At 44.0% G+C, this 23,499-nt stretch overlaps 1 pseudogene; it reads right to left on the minus strand.

The window, feature by feature from the left end:
• Positions 1-11,235: 11,235 nt before the first annotated feature.
• On the minus strand, positions 11,236-15,015 carry LOC125258540 (annotated as a pseudogene).
• Between the last annotated feature and the right edge of the window lie 8,484 nt (positions 15,016-23,499).

The following is a 23,499-nucleotide window of genomic DNA, read 5'->3' on the forward strand; positions in this document are numbered from 1 at the left end:
TATCCTTCAGAAGGTATGCATTTATAAAAGCATGTAGTATATGTGACAGCATATTAGATATATTTAGTTCAAAAAATAAAAAATAACCAGTAAAGGCAGTTTAGAACATTTATTAAACAAAACAGGGCTCTGTACAGTGCTGACAGGTGATAGTCGAAGGCTGGGTGTAAAGTTTGTTAACCAGAATGAGTCCAGGAAAGATCAACAAAACCAGAGGAGAGATGCAAGTGCAGAAACCAGCAGAGAGGGTTTGCACTGCTGGCAAGCAGACATTAGAAATTAGTCTTCTCAAAAGGTCCTGTGCACATGATCTCAAAACGGTAAAATGCTGATTATTTTTCATAAAAAACTCAGATTGATGAGGCACCCTATGTCCTTCACTCTTGTCATCCCTGTTTGGTGTGTTGTAGAAATCTAAAAGGAATATTTCATGTTAATAACAATTTTTTTAATCTAATGGTTATGCACTACTAGCTTTCTGGTGGATCCAAAATGCTCAATATTCATATTCATGCATTTTATTCATATTTCATGTTAATCATTTTATTATTTATGGCTTATGATTTATCAACATTATCTTTGATTTCATACATTCATGTACTACTCCATATATTAATCCTCATCATATTTTACTCTTTATTGTACTCATTTATGGTTATTCTTCTTTTATCTTTAAGAGTAAGTATGCCTGTTCTATTCAACTGTTCTTTAAAGTGTTTCAGTGTTCAGGTCATGTCGACACGTTTGTGGTTAGATATTGGACGCCTGCCAAGTACTGCAGAAGCAATGATGTTTTCAGAATTTGGTGTAACACTTTTTCAATAATGTTTCATTAGACAACATTGGTTAACTAAATGAGTTAAAATGAAGCAACATCACTTTGTAACTTTAGTTCAAAACAGTTAGCGTTGACACATCAACATTGTTTATATGATTACATGCTATCTGCCGAAATCCTGCATTACAACATATTCTGATGTGTTATTGATGAACTATGATCTCCAGAACATGCTCCTGAGGTAAATTTCATGTGCCGACAAAGCATACTGGAGGTGTCATTACTTGTAATGCATGTAATATTTCAACAATAACACATCAGAATATGTTGTAAAGCATGATTTCATTAGAGAATGAGTTTATCCAGCCCTCTTTGTGCTCGTTCTTTTGAGAACCATTGAAATAATAAAGTAATCAGACGTCCAGGATGGTCTGTCGGCACATATAGTTGCCTGTGAGGGCATGTTCTGGGGATTATATTTCATTAATAATACATCAGAATATGTTGTAATGCAGGATTTTATCAGACACTGAATTTATATATAACTTTACATGCTCGTTTTTTAAGAACGTTTGAAATAATAAAGTAATGAGACGTCCAGTGTGGTCTGTCGGCACATATAGTAGTACACTGTTAATTATTTCCCTTTTAAATACACTGTTAAAACAAACTGTCGAATTTACGGTAAAATACTGGCAGCTGTGGTTGCCAGGAATATACCGTGAAAAAAATGTGGAATCTGTAAAAGACAATACGGTATACTGGTTTTGTAACCCTAAATTTTACAGTAGAAAACGTATTTTTTTTTACCAAAATCATGGTACAAAAAACCAAATATATTTGTCAATTATACAGTAATTTTATGTAAAAAATGCAACTTTCCATAGCTTTTTACGGATATTTGCAGTAAAAAAAAGTTATAATATAATAATATATACAGTAATTTGTTGTTAATTTAACAGTAATACACTGTAAAAAAAATCCCAGTAAAATTTACGGTAAAAAAATGGCAGCTGTGGTTGTCAGAACTTTACCGTAAAAAAAATACACTAGCAACATTAAAAAAAATACTGTTAAATTTACGGTAAGATAAGGTATTTCACTAACTAATATAATGTTAATTTACCAATCTAATGAAGTACTAATATCTGTTTTGTACCTTTATAATACACTGACAGTCACCAAATACAGTGGTGGTGAGAGTCACATGATGAATCAAAGTTCATCACAAGCAGATTTCCCACAAGCTGAGAAGAACAACACTAACATATAGAAGGCGCACACAGTGTCATTCACACACACACTAAACACCATCATGGTAACATGCAAGAAATTTTAAAAATGCAATAAACATTAATTTAACAACATTAGATGTAACATAAAACCCTAATGTACATAACTGATTAGGAAAAAAATGAGAAAAACTAAGAAGAAACAGAGTTATTTCAACGAAAATATATCAAATGTGAAGTGTCACGCAGGGAATTGTGGGAATGTTAATTTATGGTTTTTCACTGTAATATTTACAATGAATTGTTATTTTTCACTTCCAAAAACTGTGAATTTAATGGTATTTTACCATAAAATTACATTAAATGTACCATTAGATTTATCACAGTTATTCACCGTATATAGTACGGAAACTTTCTGTAAACCAATTAAGTTTTTCACCGCAGCATTTTTACAGTCTTTTACTGTTAAAATCACGGTCATTTTTTAATAGACCCTATTATGGTAAATAACTGTAAAAATAACAGAAATATGTTAAACCTTATTAAAACCTTTGACAGTAAAAAACACAGTGAAATTGTATAACAAATTACAGCATTTTATTTTGACCAGATACATTTTACGGTAAATTCCTGCACTGTAAAAAAAGTCAGTAAAATATACAGCAAAACACCATCAAATTCCAACGGTAATGGAGCGTAAAACCAAAAACTTCCTTTTACTGTATTAAATAGATTGAATAACCGTTAATTGTGAGACTGGATAAAATTTTGTTTTTTACTGTAATAAAATGTTGAAATTATAAATATTTTCTGTGAAAACAAATAAATATGCATACATTTTACAATTAAATATTGTAATGTTGAAAATGTCTAAAAACCTTAGATTTTATGGTATTATTTGAGTAAAACTACATCTTTTGGGGTTGTGTTAAAAAAAAAACTGTCAAATTTACGGTAAAATACCGGCAGCTGTGGTTGCCAGGAATATACCGTGAAAAAAATGCGGAATCTGTAAAAGACAATACGGTATACTGGTTTTGTAACCCTAAATTTTACAGTAGACGACGTATTTTTTTACCGAAATCATGGTAGAAAAAAACAAATATATTTGTCAATTATACAGGTCCACTATTTGGACATCCAACCATGACCCAACTTGGACGTTATCTTGACGTTCAACATTTGACCTTTGAACGGGGTAATTTTTTTGGACGTCATTTGGACGTCAATAACAGATGCAGGAAATTGACATGATTAATATGTAATATTTGTTTTATAGGGCCTATCAACATGATTAATACACGAAGAGCTCAGATGCAAAAGCCTCTAAGTGCCATCTGAAATTTTCTTCTAGAATTATCATTTTTATCAAGCTTGTATATTTAAGTTCAATAATTTCACTTAAATGGCAATGCAAATTACCTATTAATTGTCATTTAAGTGAAAGTACTTAACTATACCACAGCAAAATCCCCAGTGTTAAATTAACACCCAAAGTGAACATATGAGTCCATTTTACCAGGTGTTAAAAAGTAAGACTGAAGAAGTGTTAAAGTTAATGAGATATTTGATTGATGATTGAGTGATGATTGACCATTAGTGGAGACACCTGATGATAATAAGCAGAATCGCTGAAGAAACAACAAGAGAAAAAGAGAGAGACACAACATCTACAACGGACTTCCAGCCATTAAACATTATTACACTTATTATTAACCAGTTTGATTTGATTTCTGTCATACATCAACAAAAGTTCTTACTGAGAATGAACAGATGTTTAGTGTTAATGTTTGAATGAAAGTTTAGTTTTTTTTAGATCATGTGGTTATTTTAACAACAGTTTGATATCTTCTAGGACAGCAGAAAAAAAAATGTATCTGTTTGACTAAACCAGGCTAGTGCCAAGATGTGCAAATGTAGTATAGACTATTCATCATCAAGTTAAAAGCATTTCAAAATAAAACAGTGTTCTAGTTGTGAAAATTATTTGGAGATTATTATGTTGCCGACTCAGGACTATAGATAAACACTTTTATCTAAACATATAGAGCAACACGCACACGTTGTTTTCTTGGTTCACTGCTTCTTCAACTGCTTTTATTCAATACAGACATCAACCAATAATAGAACACTGCTGCCCCCTAGTGGTTCAATCTTTATATAACACAACATTTAGCTGCATACATAACATTTCCTCCCCACTAAGATAGAATGTCATTAACATTAACATTCAACATTTTGTTTAAACAAAACAATACACTTTTCATGTACGACAATAAAGGTACAATTACCCTTTTTTTTTTTTACTTCCAACAACAAATTAGGAATATCTCAGTGGTTGTATAACTTATATGTTGAAAGAATATGTCTCTCACTCAAACTGTGCTATAACCCTCTATTAACTAATTACTGCTCACTCATCACGGTAACGAGCTGGTGGTCTTTTGATCCTCACAGGATAACGTTTCACTGTCTCGGTTCCCATTCAGTCGGTCACTTCGACGTACGTCGGATGACCGACGAATAGGAATCTCGCTAGAGAGGCCAATCTACTTCGAGTGTAACTAAACGAGCCAATGCACATTGGCATGCAATCATATGCATCAGCTGCTTGCCTCGCAGCGCGGGTATATAATGAGCAGCAGGTGCGTTGCATCTTCAGCTTTTCGCTTCGGAGCCAAACCTTCTCAACACTGAAGAAGACAGCTACTGAGAGCACGAGTGTGAAAAAACGAGTCTGCTCTTCGAGACGTCTCTTGGTTGCGGTGCAGGCGGACAGCGCAGCAGCGGGGCCGATTTCTCCTTTGTTTGTTGTTTTTTTTTTGCCTTTTCATTGAGCAAAAAGCTGTAATCAGCGTGAAGGCCGTTCTCACGGCTGGTGAAAAGGTGCGCCTAGAGCGCTAAAAAGCTGTTGTTACAGCTGGTAAGAGAGCGCCTTCAAGGAGAGTGCACACGACAGGCTGCACATTTCCCTGTCTGTGCTGCAGCGGCTTTTCCCCTGCGTGCTTCAGCACCTAAAAGAGTCAGTCCTTGAAAGAGCTTACACGAGTAGTTCGCGTCTTTTTAAAGATGTCGTTCTACTTGTGTGTTTCTGGATGCGGTCGTTACCTGGCGCCTCGGGATGGTCACCAGCGCTGTATCGCGTGCTTGGGCTTAAGGCACGCTGAGGCGGCGTTTGTGGACGAGTCATGCACCCATTGTGGGATGATGACCGTCGCGGAGTTGCGGTCGAGACTCCACTTCCTGCAAAGGGGTGGAGTCCCGGTCCCGGCGCCTCGTTCCAATCCTCCTCAGAGGGTTGCTTCGGGCGCTGGGACTGGTGACTTGAGGATCACGGTGAGCGCGCTTCCTTCGGGGAACCAACCCCCTAGGAACCCTCATCCCTCGTGCACTCCGCAGCCAGTAGAGCTGCCGGGGGAACGCGGTGGACCACCCCAGAGGTGTGTACCATCCGTATCCTTCGGAGCTCCCCATGACGACCAGATGTCGATCGCTGCATCGGAGGGTGAGCCTGATACTTTCGGGGATGACGATTCGGCGCAGCTGCCTCCTTCGGGGTGACATCTGTGCCCGATTCAGACCCGGAAATGATGGCTATGCTTTCCCGGGCCGCCAACAGGGTCGGGCTCGTGTGGAATCCTCCACCGTGTCCCGAGCCCTCGCGGTTGGACGATTGGTTTCTCGGGGTGGCAAGGGCTGGTTCTCAGTCCCCCACCCCAGTGCCTTTCTTCCCGGAGGTGCATGAAGAACTCACTGGCACATGGACGGCACCTTTTACTGCCCGAAACCGTGTCGGTGGGTCCTCCTCCCTCACCACCCTTGATGGCGGAGCGGCGAAGGGTTATGCGCGCATACCCCCTGTGGAACGGGCCGTTGCTATGCAACTGTGCCCTAACTCCACCTGGCGGGGGGAGCCGTCTCTCCCTTCCCGGGCCTGTAAGCACTCGTCGGATCTTACCGGCAAGGCTTATCAGGCCTGTGGGGAAGCCGCTTCTGCCTTACACGCTATGGCGTTGTTGCAGGTCCATCAGGCCAAGGCACTGAAGGACCTGCACGAGGGTGGTCATGATCCGCAAGTTCTCCAAGAACTTCGTGCCGCGACGGACCTCGCGCTTCGTGCGACGAAGGCTACGGCGCGGTCAGTGGGTCGTGCGATGTCCACCATGGTGGTCCAGGAACGCCATCTCTGGCTGTGTCTCGCGGACATGAGGGATACCGACAAGGTCAGGTTTCTTAATTCCCCCGTGTCCCAGACCGGCCTCTTCGGCGACGCGGTCAAGAACTTTGCCCAACAGTTCTCGGCTGTACAAAAGCAGTCTGAGGCCATTAGTCACATCCTGCCGAGGCGGTCAGCTGCTGCACCCCCACCGCCGGCGGCACCTCAGCCTGCCCGTCGCCGAGGGCGCCCCCCTGCGGCCGCCCCCGCTCCCACGCCGCAGCAGCAGCCTCCATCCAAGCAGCGTCGTGGAGCCGGTCGCGGGCGGGGTGCCCAGCCCGTCCCGCCACCCCCTAAGAAGAAGGGTGGCAAGGCCAAGTCCAAGCGGCCCTAGGACGCAGCGGTACCCAAATTTTCAATAAAAGAGCAGTTTCCTCTATCTCCGGGTCCGAAGAGGGCTCGGAGAGCAGTGGGAGGGCTAGAACCTCACCACTCTCATCCACCTCTTCTGTCGCCAGCGGACAGCAGCGAGCAGCAGGTAGGCAAAACCTCGACTGCTCCCTCTGTCCACCCGTGGAAGCAGGTAAGTGTTGCACAGCACACTGTGACCCCGCTTCGGGCCGCCTCACACAGAGAGCCCCCCGGGCCGCGTCCCTGCGTTCCACCTCGCTGCCCCGCGGCGGGTACGCCGGTGGTCCCCTTGGTGCCGCTTGTGCGGTCTCTGAGAGCCTGGCTAGCGCTCCCCAGTCCGTCTCGCTGGCTCCTTCGGACCATCAGGCTCGGCTATGCGATTCAGTTCGCCCGGCGCCCCCCCAAGTTCAGGGGCATCCTCTTCACTTCAGTGAAAGATGCCGATGCCCCTGTCTTGCGTGCGGAGATCGCAGTCCTACTGGCGAAGGACGCGATAGAGCCGGTCCCTCCAGCCGATTTGAGGTCAGGGTTCTACAGCCCCTACTTCATTGTACCCAAGAAAAGCGGCGGGTTACGACCGATCTTGGACCTGCGAGTTTTGAATCGGAGCCTCCACAAGCTACCGTTCAAAATGCTCACGCAGAAACGCATTTTCGAGTGCATCCGTCCCCGAGATTGGTTTGCAGCGATCGACCTGAAGGACGCGTACTTCCATGTTTCGATCCTTCCGCGACACAGGCCATTCCTGAGATTCGCGTTCGAAGGTCGAGCATACCAGTACAGAGTCCTACCCTTCGGGCTGGCCCTGTCTCCCCGCGTCTTCACGAAAGTCGTGGAGGGAGCCCTTGTTCCCATGAGAGAACGGGGTGTTCGCATTCTCAACTATCTAGACGACTGGCTTATTCTAGCACAGTCTCGGGATCAGTTGTGCGAACACAGGGACTTGGTGCTCAGTCACCTCAGCCAGTTGGGGCTTCAGGTCAACTGGGAAAAGAGCAAACTCGCCCCAGTGCAGAGGATCTCTTTTCTCGGTATGGAGTTGGATTCGGTCGAACAGATAGCACGCCTCACAGAGGAACGTGCTCAGTCGGTGTTGAACTGCCTGAATACGTTCAACGGCAGGACAGCGGTCCCACTGAAGTTCTTTCAGAGGCTCCTGGGGCATATGGCGGCTGCAGCGGCTGTAACACCGCTCGGTCTGCTTCATATGAGACCGCTTCAGCACTGGCTTCACGGCCAAGTCCCGAGATGGGCGTGGCAACGCGGCACGTTCCGGGTGCCAGTCACTCAGGAGTGCCGCCTAACCTTCAGTCCGTGGTCGGACCCTTTGTTTCTTCGGGCAGGAGTGCCCCTAGAACAAGTGTCCCGGCATGCTGTGGTTTTCACAGATGCTTCTGCCACCGGCTGGGGTGCCACGTACAACGGGCATGCAGTCTCAGGGGTTTGGACGGGACCCCATCTGCATTGGCACATCAATTGCCTCGAGTTGCTGGCAGTACGCCTTGCTCTGAGCCGCCTCAAAGGCCTGCTTCGGGGCAAGCATGTACTGGTCCGTACGGACAACACTGCGACCGTTGCGTACATCAACCGTCAAGGTGGTCTACGCTCCCGTCGCATGTCGCAACTCGCCCGCCATCTCCTCCTCTGGAGTCGGAAGCATCTGAGGTCGCTTCGCGCCATTCATGTCCCGGTGTGCTCAACCGTGTGGCCGACGAGCTATCACGAGCTGCGCTGCCAGGAGAGTGGCGACTCCACCCCCAGGTGGTTCAGCTGATCTGGAGAGAGTTCGGAGAGGCTCAGGTAGACCTGTTTGCCTCACCAGAAACCTCCCACTGCCAGTTGTTTTACTCTCTGACCGAGGGAACACTCGGGACAGATGCACTGGCTCACAGCTGGCCCCGGGGCCCGCGCAAATATGCGTTTCCCCCAGTGAGCCTACTTGCACAGACCCTGTGCAAAGTCAGGGAGGACGAGGAGCAGGTCTTGTTAGTTGCGCCTTACTGGCCCAACCGGACCTGGTTCCCAGAACTCTCACTCCTCGCGACAGCCCCTCCCTGGCCCATCCCTCTGAGGAAGGACCTCCTCTCTCAGAGACGGGGCACTCTTTGGCACCCGCGTCCAGACCTCTGGAAACTCCATGTCTGGTCCCTGGACGGGACGCGGAGGTTCTAGGTGACTTACCCCCTGAGGTACTTAACACCATCACTTCGGCACGTGCACTGTCTACGAGACGTGCTTACGCCTCGAAGTGGAACCTGTTCGTCGAGTGGTGTTCTTCTCGCCGAGAAGACCCCCGAAGATGCTCGATCGGAGTCGTGCTTTCCTTCTTGCAGCAAGGGTTGGAGCGTAGGCTGTCCCCCTCCACCCTCAAAGTCCATACTGCTGCCATATCCGCTTACCACGACCACATAGATGGCAAAACTGTTGGTCAGCACGACCTGGTCGTCAGGTTCCTTAGGGGGGCGAGACGGTTAAATCCTCCTCGTCCCCCCTCCATACCCTCTTGGGACCTTGCTCTGGTGCTAAGAGCACTTCAGATTGCTCCCTTTGAGCCTTTGCTGTCAGCAGACTTAAAGATTCTCTCTATGAAGACTTTGCTGCTGGTGGCATTGGCCTCCATCAAGAGGGTAGGGGACCTGCAGTCTTTTTCGGTCGACGAATCGTGCCTAGGAGTTCGGGCCGGGTGACAGCCACGTGGTACTGAGACCCCGGCCTGGCTATGTGCCCAAGGTTCCTACCACTCCCTTCAGGGATCAGGTGGTGAGCCTGCAAGCGCTGCCCTCGGAGGAGGCAGACCCAGCCCTGGCTTTGCTCTGTCCAGTTCGCGCCTTGCGAACTGTACATAGACAGAACTCGAAGCTTCAGGACCTCAGACCAGCTCTTTGTCTGTTACGGAGGCCAGCAGAAGGGAAAGGCTGTCTCCAAGCAGAGGATGGCCCACTGGATAGTGGATGCCATCGCCCTGGCTTATCAAGCTCAGGGCGTGCCCTGCCCGCTCAGGTTGCATGCTCACTCCACGAGAGGTGTAGCATCCTCCTGGGCGCTGGCTCGTGGCGCCTCGCTAACAGACATTTGTAGAGCTGCGGGCTGGGCGACACCTAACACGTTCGCTAGATACTATAGCCTTCGTGTCGAGCCGGTCTCCTCCCGTGTTCTCGCCTCAGGTCAGAGGCACGGAGAGGCCCCGGCTTAGTGTCGGCTTGCTGCGCTACATGCGCGTTCTATTTGCTCCAGAGAGTCCCTACAAGGCAGACCCTGTCGAGTCCTCCGACATCCCTTCGGCAGCCGACGTGGCGGAGCGTCGGTCGCCAGGCCTATACTCCGTTGAATCCTTGAGAACCGGATTTAGGCTGGGTTCCATATGTGTGACCCTACGGGGATCCCATATGCGGCTTCTCCACGGTTGCTCCTAATCGAAGCCCGTGTCTTTCCCTCTGGGAGAACCCACCAAGTTGGAGTCACCCCAGTTCTTCCATATGTTGTACAGCCTACAAGGTTAGTCCATATTACTTCCATATAACTCCTTCGGGGAAGCATATGGATTCCGCAGCGTTCCTTATCTGACGTAAGGTTACGCTTTCCCAGTGGTATCTAATAGTCTCACTGAGTGGGTTTTGGGAACAACAGTGATCGACCCTCTGTGTGTGTTAAGGCTTTCACACAGGACGCGGTGCGCTGCGCTAGAAACCCATTTGTTTCAATGTCCCGCGCGACCGTCCAAAGCGCAGACGCAGCGGAGCGCAGCTTGCGCGCAGCCGCGGTCAAGTTCAAAATAGTTCAACTTTTGGTGCGCTCTGTGAGATTACCCGCGCGACCAATGCAACGGGGCTCACAACAGAAAATGGATGAACACTAAGTATTTACTGTGTTGGAATTTCCAGAGCTAACGTATACAATACAAGTTTGCTGGTCGTATATTGACATCGGGAGAAAAGCTGTGTCATGGAGACTGACAGACATGTCAAGCGCTTTCTTTCTTCTTCTTACAAGCAGGGCTATTGCTATTGCGCACTTCTTAGCACGGCCCGGGACATACTTTACGTGACGAAAGGTGGAATAACAATCAAGTGACTATGTATAAAACTCCCGCTACATGTTTGGAAATTTCCGCCTACTGTGCTCTGGCCAGCGCAGCGCAAATGCTTTGTATCTGAAGGGCGCGCTGAACCCAGCGGCGAGCGCAGCGCATGCCGCGTCCTGTGTGAAAGGGCCTTTAGCCCTGTCCACCGTCCGCAGGCAAGGGGGTTCAGGAGGCTCAACAGAGCGCTGGAGGAGGGCAGCTCCTGTGGCGCTTTGGTAGGGATTCATTCGTCGGTCTGTCCGGCGTAGTCAAACGTACCGACTGAATGGGAACCTCGTTCAAAGGTAACCTCATTCCCTGAAGGAGGGAACGGAGACGTACGTCCCGTCGCCACAGGCGTTGTCCTGCTGATGCTGCCGCCTGCTGGGTTCGGCTCCTCAGCGAAAACCTGAAGATGCAACGCACCTGCTGCTCATTATATACCCGCGCTGCGAGGCAAGCAGCTGATGCATATGATTGCATGCCAATGTGCATTGGCTCGTTTAGTTACACTCGAAGTAGATTGGCCTCTCTAGCGAGATTCCTATTCGTCGGTCATCCGACGTACGTCTCCGTTCCCTCCTTCAGGGAACGAGGGTTACCTATGTAACCGAGACGTTATCTGAGGATGTTCCGTAGATGGTGGTTCAGTGGACTGGTGTGTTTTTAATGTTTCTTTGATTTCTGGAACTTGAACATCCTTCTTTTCTAATAAAGGAGTATTTGAGTGCAGTGTGGTGCCACTATCACCAGGAGGTAGTAACACCTGTGGGCTTACAGTATGATTCACTGCAGTTTGCTGAGGCTCTGTCTCTGGGCGTCTCAACATCTGGTCCACATGGCGTTTCCATACCCCTGGCGATCCCACATTCACTTTGTATGACACCGGTCCACTCTTTTCTCTCACCACACCTTGTGCCCACTTTTCCTCCCCCTTTCTATAATCACGCACAAGAACTGACTCTCCTACCTCAAACTGTCTGACCTTAGCGTGATGCTGGCGCCGTTGTTGTTGGGCATCCTGTGACCTGTGTACAGCTCCAGCCACACTTGGTTTTAAACAATCCAATCGAGAGCGCAGCCTGCGTCCAAGAAACAACATTGCCGGTGTTTCTTTCGTTGTTGCGTGCGGGGTGTTTCTGTATGTTAATAGAAATGCCTCAAGTCGCTGACGCACCTGTGCAGTGCCTTTGGATGCCTTTAAAGCATGTTTGAAAGTCTGCACGAACCGTTCGGCCAGGCCATTGGTGGCTGGATGGTATGGCGCTGAGCGGATGTGTTTGACTCCATTGTTTTTCAGGAATGTACTGAATTCTTCCGCACAGAACTGCGGTCCGTTGTCACTCACAAGGATGTGTGGAATGCCATAGCGACTAAACAGTCCCCTGAGCACTTGAATGGTCATACAGGCAGTGGTGCTCTTCATGATATGCACCTCTGGCCACTTTGAATGTGCATCCACCACGACCAAGTACATATGTCCTTCAAATGGACCTGCAAAGTCCACATGAATCCTTTCCCAAGGACTGGAGGGCCACATCCAAGAGTGTAAAGGTGCTAGTCCAGGCTCTTTTTGTACGCTCTGACAGGAGTGGCAAGATTTGACCTGTAGTTCAATTTGAGCGTCTATGCCGGGCCACCATACATAGCTGCGTGCCAGGCTTTTCATCCTCACTACACCTGGATGTGATGAATGGAGCTCTTCCAGCACTCGCGGGTCGCAGTTTAGGTGGTACGATAACTCTCCCACCCCACATGAGGCATCCCTGTTGGGTTGTGAGCTCATGCCGGCGCTGCAGATAGGGTGACAGCTCTTCACCTGCATCCTTAGCAGCTGGAAAATGACCAGTTGAGACCATTTCTAGGACCCGAGCCAAGATAGGGTCAGCCAAGGTGTTTCCTTTGATCTCGGTGCTACTGACTGGTAAGTTTTCTAACTGAGATGTGTAAAATACCTCTACTGCGCCTTGCTTCTCTTTATGCGTGTAGGGGAGTGGCAGTCGTGACAGCCCGTCGGCATTTGCATGTAATGCACCTTTTCGGTATTGAATGGTGTAATCATGAGCTGACAGGAGGAGCGCCCAACGCTGCATTCGAGCTGCAGCCATTGATGGTGTACTTTTCGATGGACTCAGGATGGAGGTCAACGGGCGATGGTCAGTGATTAGAACAAACTTGTTACCATAAAGGTACTGGTGGAACTTTCGTATTCCAAAAACTATCGCTAGCGCCTCCTTCTCAATAAGAGCATAGTTTTGTTCCGCTTTGCTGAGCGTTCGTGATGCATAGGCTATCGGTCTCTCCTCATTATCGGGCATGACGTGCGAGAGCACTGCGCCAACCCCGTAGGGCGAAGCATCACATGCGAGCTGGAGGAGCAGTTTAGGATTGTAGTGGGTCAATACTTCCTGTGATACAAGTAAAGCTTTTGATGTCTGGAACGCTGACTCACAGGCTGACGTCCACTGCCATTTCTTCCCTTTATTTAGCAGATCATTCAGTGGTTTCATGATAGTAGCTAAATCGGGAATGAAACGTCCGTAATAGTTCAGCATTCCTAGGAACGAACGTAGCTGACTGACATCCCCAGGTGCAGGTGCTTCCACAATAGCACGTACCTTCTCTGGTGATTTGTGGAGTCCCTCTGCGTCAATGATATGACCTAAGTATTCCACAGACTCCTGGAAAAACAGGCACTTCTCAGACTTGAGATGCAGACCGTGTTCCTCTAGCCTGCCCAGGACTGCATCCAGAGTTTTTAGGTGTGTCATTTCATCTGGACCACTAATCAGTATGTCGTCCAGGTAGCAATGTGTATACGGCAGTCCAAGAAGCACTTAGCCTTTTGAAATAAGGCGGGTGATGAAGCTACCCCAAATGGTAAACGATTAAAACGGAATAGCCCTTTTTGTGTCGAAATAGTCAGCAGCTCCCTAGACTTCTCTTCTACCTCCATCTGTAGATAAGCGTTTGATAAGTCTAGCTTACTAAAGCGTTGGCCTCCAGCTAGAGAGGCAAAAAGATCCTCAATGCGTGGAATCGGATACTTATCCACGCACAGAGATGGGTTGATTGTGATCTTGAAATCTCCACAGAGCCTTACTGTGCCATCCTTTTTGCTGACAGGCACCATGGGCGTGGCCCAATCACTGTGCTCCACAGGTGAGATCACTCCAAGATCTGTCAGTCGCTTTAGTTCAGCCTCGACTCGTGGTCGTAGAGCATATGGCACATTACGTGGTGGGCAAAATTTTGGAACACTGTTAGGTTTAATAGTCAATGTGGCCTTAATTCCCTTCATTGTGCCTAGATTATTAGATAAAACAGCGGAGTGTCTCTTTAACACCGTCTCCAAGTTGTCTTCCACTTTTGGCTCAATTGCATGCACAGTCTTTAAATCTTTCCAGTTCAGTTTAATTACTCTCAGCCACTCTCTGCCAAACAATGCGGGGGCGTCCACTTTAACTACATACAAAGGCAAATCAGCACATTGCTTGTTTAACCTTACTTGCACTTTGATGACCCCTTCTGGTGCCAACGGCTCTCCAGTGTATGTCTTGAGCATTATATCAGTGGGTTGCAGTGGTAGCTGGCTCAGCGTGCTTTTATACTGTTCCCAAGGGATCAACGACACAGCAGCCCCTGTATCCAATTCCATCTCCATTTTCTTGCCATTTACAACAGGCAGCACTGAGATTCGTGAATATTTCCCTTTTTGTGACATGGCATAAAGTCCCAACTCACAGTCAGTGTTAGATTTATTTCCCTCACTTTCACTTTCATCTTCTCTTGTCTCAACGTGATAAATTCTCTTCTTTTTACTTTTTACACTGCGCTTACTTGTATTACATTTCTGTTCAGGTTTTTCCACTTTCTGTTTCCATTCTCGGTCACGACCGTTCTTTACTTTGCTTTGGCACATGCGCTTCGTGTGTCCTTTCCTCCCACACTGATGACAGTCACGATCCTTGTACCAGCAGTTTTCATCATTATGATTAGTTTTCCCGCAACGCCAGCATTTTTGAGAAAACACCGCGTTCACTTTCAGGGAGCCACTTAACTGCTGCACGTCACGCGCGGCTGTTTCAGCCGATATCGCGAAATCGACTGCTTTCTGAAACGTGAGATCTTTCTCTGTCAAAAGGCGCTTCTGTACAGTTTCACTTTTAAGTCCACACACAAATCTGTCCCTTAGTGCGTCTTCTAAGTAAGCACCAAACTCACAATGTTCTGAAAGTCCTTTCAATACTGCCACATATTGCGCCACTGTCTCTCCTTCCCCCTGGTTTCGCTTGTGAAAACGAAATCTCTCCGCAATTACGAGTGGCTTAGGAGCGAAATGAGCCTGCAACGCTCCCACAATATTGTCATAGTCCATCTCCCCAGGCTTTTCGGGAGCAACTAAACTACGAAGCAGTCCATAAGTTTTTGATCCGAGCACACTCAACAGTACCAGTACTTTTTTTGCGTCCCTGATCTAATTAGCCAAGACATAATGCTCAAAACGTTCAATGTACGTTGCCCACTGCTCACCGGACTCATCGAAGGGATCCATATGTCCAATTATTCCAGCCATGATGTGTCTGCTTCTAGTCTCTGTCACCGTAGCGTTAGACTCTTCGGAAGAAGACTGATCCATCAACTCTTTACAGCTACCCTAGCTCACTAGCTCGGTGCTGTTTTAGCGTGGTTGTTCTTTTATTATCCAAACTTGACCAACACCGGCATTTCTCTCGCCGATGCAGTGAAAAGTCTACCGGATTACACAACTCGTCGCCAGTTTATATTATGTTGCCGACTCAGGACTATAGATAAACACTTTTATCTAAACATATAGAGCAACACACACACGTTGTTTTCTTGGTTCACTGCTTCTTCAACTGCTTTTATTCAATACAGACATCAACCAATAATAGAACACTGCTGCCCCCTAGTGGTTCAGTCTTTATATAACACAACATTTAGCTGCATACATAACAGAGATGGCAAGGAAAGACAACTTTGTTTTCTGCAAAAACTAGTGATGGAAGAAATGAGGCTTTTTAAGGTTCGAATTGAATGAACCAAATTGCTTCACAAAATGATTCACTGTTTCAAAGCATTCGAAACACGACACATGGTGACACCTGCTGGTCAAAACAGTGTAAATGCAACAAAAACTCTTGCCAAACGTGCATAAAAAAACAGCTTTTACAAACATTTCAAATGTTTTATTGAAAGTATAATCTATCAGATGCAATTATCTAATCATCTAATATCACTAAATATCAAGAGTCTGTATAATATCTATTGTTTTATCAGTTTTTTTATCCGTTTGTTCTATGGATGGGTCAGTTAAACATGGATTATTAACTATATTCCTTTTATTTTTACAAATACCTCATTAAAATGTCTACAAATGTATAAAACTAATCAGAGATCTGGTAATAGACACTTAGACACATACAGTTTTTCTCTTTTGATTTCTCCAAACTCGTTCTCAAAACAGTTAAAGTATTAGTTTACCCAAAAATTAAAATACTGTCATTAAACGGTGCTGTTTACACCATTTGTGACATCAGTCGTAAACCTTCTTAGCAACAATTTCAAAGTATAGTGCTGTGATTCATCTTACTCTTTAGCTAAATTTCTTTTATGAAACAAAGGCAAGCTGAGCATGTCCTCTGAATGGGTGAAACCCTTAAGCTCAACTACAAGTCTCTCAGTGACATTGTCATTATTTACATCATTTTAAAAATGTAGTGTATTTTCCCAATTGCAGTCTCTAGGTCTTCTGCATGGCAGCAGATCTCCAAAACTGAGACTGAATTATGACCAAATCTTTTCTTTTATAAATTTTTAGTTTCACTCTGTTTTGCCCAGCTTTATATTTCACACACAAAGGATTCCAGTGAGAGATTTTTCTCCTTTTATCTATTGGTTCATTCAATCAAAAGATTTTTTCAAGTTAACGTGACCATTTGCTTATTTTCACTGTTGCAACATTGTTACAGCAAAGCAAATAAACATCTAGCTAGGTTTTAATTTACACCCCTTTTGTTGAATACCAGAATAAAATTTGGATGCTGTTACTCCATTATAAGGTTAATCTCTTGTTGTGTAGGCATACATGGGTTGCATCGTCTATTTCTTTGAGATCTTCTCTCCAGATTATTATTTATTTATTTATTTTCTTTATTGCAGGGTGCTTGATCTCAGTTTTTGTCTTGCAGGAAAATCAAGTCTTACAGTCCACCCCTGGCCCCTTGTGGCAAATTCAATCAGTTCTGAGGGACTACTTTCCTGCTTCCATATATTGGTTGTTGTTTTCAGAGTGTTCATAGGCTGGCACCTAGCAGCGTCAGTCGATGGGTGCAGGAGTCAAGTCGTCACCTGAAATAAGAACATTAAGGCAGGTAAAAGTACTGCAGAATGCATCTCTGTGGCACACAGTCCCTTTAGGTGTGTACTGTGCTGACTGGATGCTGCAGCCGCTGGACATGATGTCTGTGATCCTCTTGGTCAGGTTTACTTCCAACTGCACTTGGCTGTGATGGTATTGTGTCTGAAGAATGACTGTTGTACCACGTCTGTTGGGTTGGTCAGCAGAACGTGTCAGGAAAGTCTCACTACACTTTATGGAAACATTTGTGTCCGCCCCAGGTTTAATTGATCCTGTGACAAGTCCTCGGTTACCTTCAAGCAGAAGGTTTGGTTTGCCGGGCAGGCCAAATCTCAGTGGGATTAATTTCACTGATGATGCTCCATTGCGTGCAGGACACCTGAACAACTTCTGAGTGACCATTCAATACTTGAACACTAATGAATTTGGTGTCATTGTAAGATGAGAAAAAGGGTTGTTGGATGAACACAAGAACACAAAATAACACATGATAAACATGTCAAAAGTGCGAGTGGTAAACAAGGTGTCTATCTTTAGTGAGCAGATCTCATTCTAATCACCCGATTCTTCGACATGGTACTGAAATTGGTCTGGATGAGTTAAAGGAAAAGTAGCAAAGAGTCAAAATAACTAGTATATTTACCAGTGGTATGTATAATTAATATATCACATACTTAAACATAGAAATGCACAATTTCATGATTACAATTATAAAACTGTCTATAATAGTTGTTTTAACTGCTAATCCTTAATGCAAAACTAAGGTTTCAATCAAGATAATTAGAGAATGGAATTTACAGAAACAGAGATTTAAAATGTCTTGTTTAGCTTTTACAAGCATCATATGTGCATTTGATGTACAGGCTAAGTCACACTCACGAATACAGGTCTGGGAATTGAGTAACTGATTTACAGAAATGCCTGCATTTCAGTTGTAATTTCTTAGTTAAATTTGTCATTAGTCATATGCTGGAAACTAGGGGGCCCTCCTAGAATGCATAGCATCTAAACATTAAACCTAACTGTGTCACACATCACTTACAGTAAAGCAGTCATGTGTTTTAAAGAATAAACTCAACTAGTCTAGATGCACATGTAGTAACACAAACAACTAGAATGTGTTCTATGAGAACAATGTGTCTAACACAATTACAAATTCGAATCCTTCCATGGATTCCTTATAATTCTTCCAGCACTGATAGTGCTCCCAACTTCTGTCTACATTCTGTTCCATCTTACATCAGATGCTTCTAATTGCTTCTGCTCTTCTTTTAAAATTGTTTCTTTTTCCAAACCATTGCTTAAATTATCATGAGATTAAAGACAATCCCTGTTCATTATAATATAATATATGTCATAATATGATCATTATATTAAAATAGTATGAATTAAAAATAATTGTATTTGCTCAACAATTCTAAAAGGCAAATAAGAATGGATTTACCACAACAGCTAAAGAAAGAGAAGATGATCAAACCTCTTGCTTGTTGCAAATCCTAATTTTCCGCTGAAAAGACACTCGCCAACTGGAAATGGGAGATCACGTCAGGGTCACCACTTTGTAGGAAACCCCCATCGGCCCAAAAACGAAATCCGATGGCCTGGGCAAAGGTTAACGTGTGTATGTCTTTTCAGCGTCGCTGTGATGATCACTTAATTTCACTCGTTTCATCTTACTCCAATTTCAATGGATTATTACTCTTAGGTTGTGTTTCCAATTAGAAATTAATCATTGGTTATGTAATAATTTAGATATTTGATTATTCTAGGTATCCCATACTTTCAATTATTCGTTCATTAGTTAGTTAGTTAGTTAGTTATTTTATTTATAAGGCACATATAAAAACAACCACAAGGTTGACCAAAGTGCTGTACATTAGAAACAATATATAAAAAGAAAACTTCAAACAGCAGAGTAAAATACACACAATAAAATTAATTTGTTGTTAAACACCATAGATAAAAAATAAGATTTTAGCTTCGAATAAAACATGGAAAGAGATGGTACCGTTCTAATTGACATTGGTAAGCCATTCCATAGATTGAGGCCAGCCTTTGCAAAGGCTCTGTCCCCTCTATGTTTTAGCTTAGTCCTGCACACAGAGAGTAATCCAAGATCCCCTGACCTAAGTGACCTAATTGGGTTATGAAGGAGTACCAAAAGGGAAAGGGTCATTAAGGACCCATATTGCTTAGAGTCACACGCCCCGGGTTTGCGTGAATCTCACAAAACAAATTCGCCAGTTCAGATTCTTAGTCAGAGGGTGCAGAGTTTACTAATGCATTTGAGTCAAACCGCCACGTGCTTGTTCATACAAAAACACAGTTTTCTTAGTGACAATATTGCAACTTGCAAGGCCAGCTGTTAGACAAAAATCAAAAAGTTCCATGATGTGCTTACATGCTCCTTTCACGGGCCTTAAGTTTGAATCTATCCTGACACAGATTTGCGGAAATATGGACTCCAATAATCTACTGGTTATAATGATTTCAGAGGAATCCAGAGTAAATCAAATATAAAATTTGTCAAGTAAAAAATGTATCATGCTAAATACATAGTTGAACAATTAGAGTTCAGAAATAATAAATGGTTAACATTAATTGAAATGCACATACACACAGTGATGTGTGAGTGTCTCCAAACATTCACCAATCTCTGCATGGGGGTTTCTGGCTACAGAAGATCCCACATGACTGCTTTGCACTTTACCTTATATACCAAGACCAGAACAAAAGGATTGTACATTTTTATTACACCAACACCTGTTTTGGGGGAAGAGGAGTGGGTTTTCAGATATCTTGAAGAAACACCACTCAAAAGGAGGACAGAATTCTCCTTAGTGTTCAATCTTCTTCATAATACCAGTGACTGCTGTGAAATTGAGACCATATTACCAATCGAATTGAGAAATTTGAAATGATACCAAACATGAAAAGAAAAAACAATAAATACACAAGTTACATTGTACATCTTGGAGAACTTTCAGTGACTTGAGTCAGGGGGAAAGGAGGGTGTGTGTGTGTGTGGGCGGGGGGGGGGCAGGGGTTGCATCCCGTAGATGTGTGAGGGCAAGGCGTTGTTCTATGCTATTTCTTTGAGATCTTCTCTCCAGATAATTTTTATTGTTTTATTGCAGGGCGCTTGATCTCAGCTTTTGTCTGAGCAGGAAAATCAAGTCTTACAAAATAACTAGTATATTTACCCAGGAGCGCTGCTAAGTGGGGGGGCTTGTAATTATTTACACACCTGTCATCTATCATCATCCACTCATCACCACAGCCCTACATAAGCACACCACTCACCTCACTTAGTTGTCCGTTCTCGTTTATACGTATTGGACTGTTCCCTGTTGATACCTACCTATTCCATCCAGCATGCTTCCCAGTCTTCGTGCCTTGTATCTGTGTGTGTGTCATCCTACCGTCTACATGAGCCTGATTCACCACTCAGCTTCCAGCCATCCACAAGTCATCTACCTGCAATACAATAGGTTAAAGAGAAAAAGTATCCTCCTTGTCCAGCCCCATCAGAAACACATGTGGCCTGGTCAGCTCAACTTCCGCCGGTTCCCTCCACATACCCCTTCAGCAACTCTGTCCATTCCTGCCTGCCTAAAGATCTCCGAAATCACAAGATGGCCACCATCACACTGCCTCGACATAAGATGGCTGCCACTACCTCAGAGCCTCGGTGCAAGATGGCCGCCGCCACACCTGAGTCGCTTCGCAAAATGGCCACTGCCACTTTAGAACCTCGGTGCAAGATGGCCATTGCCAAATTTTATAGTTTTATAATTGTAATTATTAAATTGTGTATTTCTATGTTTAAGTATGTGATATATTTATTGTTTAGCAATTGTCATTCAAATACTTGAACCATTTGGACCTCCACCTGATATTAACATTTCACACAACTTTAATTACATGTCCAGTAAAATAACTTCCCTGATCAGGTTGATTGTTTTAGTTGATAAATACTGGGCATCTTTAATTTTTCTCATTTAAGATTCTTGCACAGATAGAAGATGAAGAAGTTGTTTCCCATTAATTAGATTTTCCCTTCCATTTTCTTTCCTAACAATTGAATTAATGAAATTGTGAAGCATGTTGTAGCCTTATGGCAGTTATATGCTCCTGTACATGGTGTAACTGCAGCTATACAGAAGATAGCCCAGTGTTCCACTTAGGAAACAAACAAATTCAACATAGACACACATACAACTTGAAATTGTTGTACATTTTCAGTATTACAGTTATTCCAACTTACACAAGATAGATGGTCTAGAATGCATAGCATCTAAACCTTAAACCTAACTGTGTCACACATCACTTACAGTAAAGCAGTCATGTGTTTTAAAGAATAAACTAAACTAGTCTAGGAGCACATGTAGTAACACAAACAACTAGAATGTGTGTTCTATGAGAACAATGTGTCTAACACAATTACAAATTTGAATCCTTCCATGGATTCCTTATAATTCTTCCAGCACTGATAGTGCTCCCAACTTCTGTCTACATTCTGTTCCATCTTACTACATTCTAATTGCTTCTGCTCTTCTTCCAAAATTCTTTCTTCTTCCAAACCATTACTTGAATCATCATGAGATTAAAGGCCATCACTGGCCATTATAATATAATATATCATAATGTGATCATAATATAAATTATATTATATTAAAATAGTATGAATTAAAAATAATTGTATCGGCTCGGCTACAAGTCTCTCAGAGAAATTATAAATATCATTATGTACATCAGTTTTAAAATTTAGTGTATTTCCCAATTGCAGTCTCTAAGACTTCTGCATGGCAGCAGATCTCCAAAACTGAGACAGAATTATGACCAAATCTTTTCTTTTATAAATTTTTAGTTTCACTACTCTGTTTTGTCCAGCTTTATATTTCACACACAAAGGATTCCAGTGAGAGATTTTTCTCCTTTTATCTATTGGTTCATCCAATCACAAGATGTTTTCACAAGTCAATGTGAATATTTGCTTATTTTCACTGTTGCAATGCAAATAAACATGTAGTTGGGCATTATTTACCTCAAAATTTAAGTTTTAATTTACAGTCCTCTGTGGAATACTAGAATAAAATTTGGATGCTGTTATTCCAATTTAAGGTTAATCTCTTGTTGTGCTGCTATCATGTCCCTGATAAAATGTGGTTATCTTATTCTCCACCCCCACCGGATTTCGGTCTCCGGTCTTAAATCTGGGTATGCTGACCCATTCTACTAATGTGTCTATATTGGATGCGGTTAGCTTTACCTCAACACTTCTAAAAGGCAAATAAGAATGGACTTACCACAACAGCTGAAGAAAGAGATGATCCAACCTCTTGCTTGTTGCAAATCCTAATTTTTCGCTGAAAAGACACTCGCCAACTGGAAATTGGAGATCACGTCGGGGTCACCACTTTGTAGGAAACCCCCATCTGCCCAAAAACGAAATCCAATGTCCTGAGCGAAGGTTAACGCATGTATGTCCTTTTTTTAGCACCCCCTGGAAATGGGAGATCACGTCGGGGTCACCACTTTGTAGGAAACCCCCATCGGCCCAAAAATGGAATCCGATGGCCTGGGCGAAGGTTAACGCATGTATGTCTTTTCAGCGCCCCTGTGATGATCACTTAATTTAACTTGTTTAATCCGACTCCAATTTCAAATGATTATTACTCTTAGTTTGTGTTTCCAATTAGAAATTAATCATTGGTTATGTATTAATTTAGATATTTGATTATTCTAGGTATCCCATACTTTCAATTATTCGTTCATTAAGTTCACTTTATTTCACTCGTTTAATCTGACTCCAGTTTCAAATGAATATTACTCTTAAGCCGTGTTAAGACTGCACGATTTTAGCCCCGATTTTGGCTCACCGACAGGTTTTGGGAAATCGCCGACAAATGCCCGAAATCACAGGCAAATCGGTGCTCGTTCACGCGAGTGACAATCACGCAGTGTGAATGAGCAAAGACGCGATCTGAGAGAATCGCCGACGAGTGGCCGACGCCCGTGAGATATTTGGCATGCTAAATATCTGGACCTGTCGGCGACTCAAAATCCTGCAGTGTGAAAAGTGTTCTGACTGAAAACTACATCGGCGATGACCGACAGCCAATGAGAGAGCAAGATACAGAGCAGCGGGGAGGAGTTATAAACCAAAATATCAGCAAGCATGGCTTCGTACATAAACATTACAATTCTATCAAACAGAACCAAAGCACAAACCTTTGCTTGACCATCAACAGCAGCACATTGAAAAGTTATGTATTTACCTCCAACTCTCGTTGCAGAACACACACTCCACAGTCTCCCCAACCATTTCCTCCTCCATATTCTTTTTTTCTTTTTATTGTTTTCGCTGCAAATCAGCACACCGGCAATTCATATTGCAAGCTTCTTGCGGGGTACCGTTTTTAATAATAATAATAACTCCGGTCTTGCACGCATGATATCGCGTTGTTTCCTTGTCAC

Source organism: Megalobrama amblycephala, linkage group LG22, assembly GCF_018812025.1.
Source record: "Megalobrama amblycephala isolate DHTTF-2021 linkage group LG22, ASM1881202v1, whole genome shotgun sequence".
Lineage (NCBI taxonomy): Eukaryota > Metazoa > Chordata > Actinopteri > Cypriniformes > Xenocyprididae > Megalobrama > Megalobrama amblycephala.